The sequence below is a fragment of the Sus scrofa genome, chromosome 4, assembly GCF_054392235.1.
Source record: "Sus scrofa isolate SSC_HxYL_T2T_F1_AM1 chromosome 4, Sscrofa_HxYL_maternal_Yorkshire_Landrace_v2.0, whole genome shotgun sequence".
NCBI classification, from domain to species: Eukaryota; Metazoa; Chordata; class Mammalia; order Artiodactyla; family Suidae; genus Sus; species Sus scrofa.
Window position 1 is genome coordinate 91605423 of NC_139386.1, and position 6631 is coordinate 91612053.

General features: G+C 37.3%; 1 long non-coding RNA gene across 1 annotated transcript in view; it reads left to right on the forward strand.

Moving 5' to 3' along the window:
- LOC100518120 (uncharacterized) overlaps window positions 1-3783 on the forward strand; it is a 52454-nt gene extending 48671 nt beyond the window's left edge. The window contains exon 2 of the long non-coding RNA XR_001303421.3: window positions 3428-3783. This is a non-coding gene — a long non-coding RNA (uncharacterized LOC100518120). The remainder of the gene's footprint in view (window positions 1-3427) is intronic.
- Window positions 3784-6631: the final 2848 nt, after the last annotated feature.

Here is a 6631-nt window from a genome sequence, read left to right on the forward strand (position 1 = left end):
GTTATCCTGAGAAAAACAAGTGCAGGGAATGGGTGAGTGCATTTGGTGGGTTTGAGGAACAACCAGGGCATGGTGCCTGGGGCACTGTGAGTTAGAAGTAGGGTAGTAGGATATGAGATCAGAGAGGCAGCCAGCAGAAGGATTGTACTGGGCCCAGGCACTGATTCTTTTTAAATTAAGGTGAAACTTATATCCAGTTAAATGCAGAGATCTTAGGTGGATAAATTAGGTTTTAGGTTTGATAAATTTTGATAATTATATTTACCCATGTAATCCCATCTCAGACATGACATAGACTATTTCCTTTACCCCTGAAAGTTACTTCACATCCACTTCTAGTCAATCACCACCTTGCCTCCTGAAGCATACAATCTAATCTTTTTCTGTCATGGACTAGTTTCACCCTTCTACAATTTCATACACATGGAATCATAGAGTGTATATTCTGTCAGTAAGGCTTTGTTTGCTCAATATGTTTTCTTGAAATGTATCCATGTTTTTGCATGTTGTTATTAGTCTTTTTTTTTTTTACTTCTAATTAATTGGCATTCCAGTGTTTAAAATTCAACAATTATTTATCTATTTTCATTAATATTTATTTGAATGATTCCAAGTTTCTGTCTGTTATTGCACACAAGTCATTGTGCTGACACATCTATCCTTTTCTCTTGGGTAAATATTTAAATGTGGAATTGCTAGGTCATAGGGTAAGTGTATTTTTGACTTTAAATAAAACAAAATTGCTAAACAGCTTTCTTTTTTTAAATTTTTATTTATTTATATATATTTTTTCTACTGCACAGCATGGTGACCCAGTTATACATACATGTATGCATTCTTTTTTCTCACATTACGTGTTCCATCATAATTGACTAGACAGAGTTCCCAGTGCTACAAAGCAGGATCCCATTGCTAATACATCCCGAAGGCAACATTCTTCATCTATTTACCCCAAGCCCAGTCCCTCCCACTCCCTCCCCTAAACAGCTTTCTAAAACAGTTGTATTTTTCTTTATTCCCTTCAGGAACATGAGAATTCTGGATCTTCCATAGCCTCTCCAACATTTGTTATTGTCAGCCTTTTTCATTTAGCCATTTTAGAGGGTTCATAGAACTATCTCATTGGAGTTTTAATGTGCATTTCTCTAGCATCTAATGATGTTAAATACTTTTTTTCCTATATTTTATGGCCACACCTGCAGCATATGGAAGTTCCAAGCCAGTGATTGAATCTGAGCTGCATTTGTGACCTACACTGCTCTTGTGGCAATGCCAGATCATTTAACCCACTGTGCAGGACCAGGAATTGAACCTGTGCCTTCACAGTGAACCAAGCTGCTGCAGTGGGATTCCTAACTCACTGCACCACAGTGGGAACTCCTGATGTTGGATACTTTCATACATGTACTTATTGGCTATTTTCATATACTTTTTTTGTAGAAAGTCTAGCCATGTTTTTGCTCATTACATTATTAGTTTGTGGGAATTATTTATATATTCTGCATACAAAAGACTTTTGATTCTATTGCTTTCTAACTGTGAAGGGAAGAAGCCATCAGAGGTTTTAAGAATGGAATAATGCAAAACCAATGGCGTAGTTGGATTTTGCACTGTACAACTTCAGAGGCTGCCATTCACATTTGTAGATATCATAGAGATGTGTATTTGTCAGCAAATGTCTTCAAGAAGAGATAGCCTTTTAAAACTCACTCAGAAACACTATTTGAGACAGTGGTGGTCCACAGTCATGGACAAGATTCATTCTATATTTTGTGTAAGAAAATGAGTGTAACAAAGCAAGTTTAAGAAGTTTCCCAAGCAGAAGTTTGAAAGTACAATTTATATATTTATTTATTTATTTTGCTTTTTACAGCTTCACCTGTGACATATGGAAATTCCCAAGCTAGGGGTCCAATCAGAGCTGCAGCTGCCAGCCTACACCACAGCCACAATGTGGGATCCAAGCCACATCTGTGACCTACACCACAGCACATGTCAATGCGGGATCCTTAACCCACTGAGTGAGGCAAAGATCGAACCTACATCCTCATGGATACTAGTCAAGTTCATTACCCACTGAGCCACAATGGGAACTCCTGAAAGTACCATTAAAAAAAAAAAAAAGTTGTATAAGGTATGAGAAAAGAGAAACAGTCTAGAGCAGTAATAGTTTCCAAACAATTCAGAGGAAACATGGACCCAGGATACATTAGGTTAGAAAATAAAATGTTTCCACATTTCCAGTCTCTCTCACTAGTGTAAGTTTCTCAAAGTAAGAAATGGCCCCAGGACATAGATAAAATCAACAGCAAGAGTGTAAAACCCCCTTTTTAAATTACTCAATGAATTTATTACATTTGTAGTTGTCCAATGATCTTTTAAATCATCCTTTGAAAGATTTAAGGTGATGCTTCTGTACTATCTCAGCTGAGCAAAAGAGCATCTAAAAATCCCAAAGGCATCATTGTGACATACTGCTCCAAGCAGAAGGAAGCCTGTTTGAAAACTGATTGTGGGAATGGATTTTATCTTGTGGAATGAACTAGAACCTGATGCATAGAAAACCCAAAAAGTTGTTAAGGAAGGGCAATTCAATTGTATTAAGAAGGGTCAAAGACAATGGAAAATGAAAGAAATCTCTGGGACACTAACTTTCCTCAGGTTGAAAGTACACTGAAAAAGTTACTCAGCTATAAACATAGCCATTTCCTATGAAAAAAGAAAGATATGAAGAGTACAGTACCAACACCCAGAGAGGAAGAGCAAGAGATGACAACTATGGCTTCGTAAACTCCTCTCACCTATTAGCACTGAGCCCTAATCAAGGATCATTCTCTACTTCTCTAGAAGGTAGAATTAACATGTACACGGTTAGAGGAGAGAATTGCTACACACAAGTAGTTCCATGAGTTTCCTTTCCTTTGACTTTTTAATGGGGTATCCATAGCCAACATCCTACCCCTCTTTCAACATTATATCTGTATGTATGGAAGGAGATAATGTCACTTTAGCTCACAGGTCCCTTCATGAAGAGGAGTAGTACTGGAGAAGCTACACTTGACACACTGTGTTCAAAGCACTTTATCAATATCTGGACAAGATTTGTATGATGCTGTGTTGCTGTGGTATAGGCCAGCAGCTGTAACTGTGGCTCTGATTCGACCTCTAGCCTGGGAACTTTCATATCCTCAGATGCAACCCTAAAAAGCCAAAAAAAAAAAAATTTTTTTTATATGATGAGGTCATGGACTTTAAGCCTGATACTCTGACTGGATGAAATCTGGAGGTCTGAAGGAAGAGTTAAGTATACTTAGCATGTGGAAGGGATATTAATTACTCTAGACTTAATTGATTGTGGTAGATTATTTGCAAAGCTAGCTGCAATAACTCTTTATATTCTGAATTTTCTTTTGTTCTTTCCATTCAGAAGCAGAATCTCTTCTCCAGATCCTGAATCTGGGATGGCCCCATGACTTACTTTGATCAATAATATGTGGCAGAAGTGATGCATGTAACTTCTGAGGTCCAGGAGAATACCAGAGAATACAGAATATCACATCATGTGGCTTCCATATTTAATCTTTTGGAACAGTCTTCTGAGACTTCCTAGGATGAAAGAAAATGTGAAGGAAAAGGCTGAACCATCAGCCAGAACCAACTGACACACTTGAGAGTGAAGCCAGCGTGGGACTCCTAGCTCAACTCTGCGAGTGAACCTAGACAAAATCGGACATTTCACAAAAATTTGAGAAATAAAAATTGTTATTGTTTTAATCCTCTAAATGGTTGTGTGTTTTATTATGCAGCAATAGATGACTAAACCAGAAATTGACTTGGTTATCAAAATTTTTCTCCCAAAGAAAATCCTTGGCTCAGATGGCTTTACAAGTGAACTCGATAATATTTATTAATGGAATAAAGCCATTCCACACAAATACTTCCTAAAATGAAGGAGGAAGGAACATTTCATATCTAGTTTTTTGATGTCAACGAAACTGTGATATGAATAACAAAGTATATTTATTGCAAGTGCTAGGTAAATATCCCTCATGAACATATGTGCTAATATCCCTAAGAAAACATTAGAAACCTGAATCAAGAAATACATTAAATGAAAAATATATCAATGCCAACTGAGCTTTATCTCTGGAAGGTAAGGTTGATCTAATAATAATCAACAAATAAGTTGCCATCTTTAATAGAATAAAGGGGGAAAACATGGTCTTCTCAATAGATGCATAAAATTTGAAAATCTGATGTCTACTTATGATTAAGAAACACTCAGAAAAGTAGGAATGTATAGGAACAGCTACTAAAATCATGCATTGAACAGACAGAATGCTTTCTCTCTAAGGTCCAAACCAAACAAGGGAATTTGTTCCTATGCCTTCTGTTTAACATTGTCCTTGAGGTCCTAGCAAGTAGTAGATCAAGAAATATAAATAAAAGTTTTGGTGTTAGAAATGAATAAAATACTCATTGATTTGATTTAAATATTTATTTTAAAACGACATGATTGTTTACATAGAAATTTCCAAAGAATATTGCCCCCATTTGGATTTTTTTTTTTTTTTATGGCTGTACACAAGGCAAATATAAATTCCTGGGCCAGGGATTGAATCACAGCTGCAGCAATACTGGATCTTTTAACCCACTGCCCTGGGACTGGGATTCAAACCAGCACCTACATAGCAACGCAAGCCACTGCAGTCAGATTCTTAACCCACTGTGCCACAGGGGGAACTACTCACTCAGAGTTTGTTGTTTTTTTTTTTTTTTTTTTTTTGTCTTTTTGTTGTTGTTGTTGTTGTTGCTATTTCTTGGGCCGCTCCCGCGGCATATGGAGGTTCCCAGGCTAGGGGTTGAATTAGAGCTGTAGCCACCGGCCTACGCCAGAGCCACAGCAACGCGGGATCCGAGCCGCGTCTGCAACCTACACCACAGCTCACGGCAACGCCAGATCGTTAACCCACTGAGCAAGGGCAGGGACCGAACCCGCAACCTCATGGTTCCTAGTCGGATTCGTTAACCACTGCGCCACAACGGGAACTCCTCACTCAGAGTTTTTAAAGCAGAGAAATAACCTGCTCATGAATCATCAATAGATGGTAAACCTATTTGGTGAAAGTTGAATGAGGAACAGGATACTTACATAATTTCAAAACATCTCCCCACAATCACTTATCAATACGAAGAGAAGCAATGATTAAGTTTACTGTGGTGAAACCACACAGACATCATTTTAATCAAGTGACCAAGGGTAATATCACCAGCAATAGGACACACAATGGGACAAGGTTAATGTCACCACACATGTGCTTCTTGATAAACATACGAGAAAAGAGCAAAACATCACTCAAGTAGTATTTCTATCCAAGATGCATAATCTGAATTAAACCATGAAGAAATATTTTTTGAAAACTGAAGGACATTCTAAAAATTGGCCTTTGTTCTCCAAAAATGTCAAGGTCACAAAAGGCTAAAAACTAAAGAGTCATGACAACTAACAATTAGAGATTTTGGTTTGGATCCTGAATTAGAGGAAAAAATGATATAGGGGACATAAAATTTGAATATAGACAGAATAATAAGTAATGTTATTATATTGATTCTAGATTTTCTGAATTTGATCATCATACAGTGGTTTTATAGGAGAATACCTGTGTTATTAGGAAGTACATATTGAATTATTAGGAAATAAAGGCCATTTCAATGTCCTCTCAAATGATTTCAAAAAAAGATGTCTCTGTATGTGTGTATATACAAAAGTTTTTTATTGTTCCTAAAATTTTTACATAACTTTCAAATAATTTCAAAATAAAAAGAGTTTTTAAAAAATGGTGGAGGAGTTCCTATCGTGGCTTATGGTAACGAAAGCAACTAGTATCCGTGAGGATGCAATTTTGATCCCTGGCCTCTCTCAGTAGGTTAAGGATACAGTGTTGCCATGAGCTGTGGTGTAGTTTGAAGAAGTAGCTCAGTTCCTGTATCACTATGGCTGTGGCATAGGTGGCAGCTGTAACTCCAATTGGACCCCTAGCCTGGGAACTTCCTTATGTTGCAGGTGTAGCCCTAAACAAACAAACAAACAAAGTTGTGGAAACTATGGTAAACAGGATAGTGCATGCCCAGCCTACTGCATTCAAATCCAGTTTTTAAAAATCCTATGGAAGGGAAGGAAGGAACGAAGGAAGGAAGGGATTTTATCAGCAGTTCAGTTCCAGCTCATGGGTCACCAGGTTGCACACTTCTTGAACTTACAATTTCAAGTTCAGAAATCTTTTATTAATTATCCTCTGTCTCAACCTAATTTACCTTTCCAGACATGTCTTCACTGCTTTCCACTCAATCTTTGATGCTAGTAAATCTGGTCTGCCCAGTACTCCCAGAGACATTTCTGTTCTTTCCATCTGGGCTCACACTGTCCTTCATATTGGAAGCATTTTAATTATTTTCTCCTTCTATGTATTTTTTTCCCCCTGTTTCTTCAAGTTCCTTGTTAAATTCTACCTCTCCTCTGAAAACTTTCTGATGACTTCGGTCCATAATAATCTCTCCTTCCTTAGAAACTTGTAGTATCTATTGTGTACAATACATGATTGTATTGACTAGTTAGTTGATCAACTAGAAA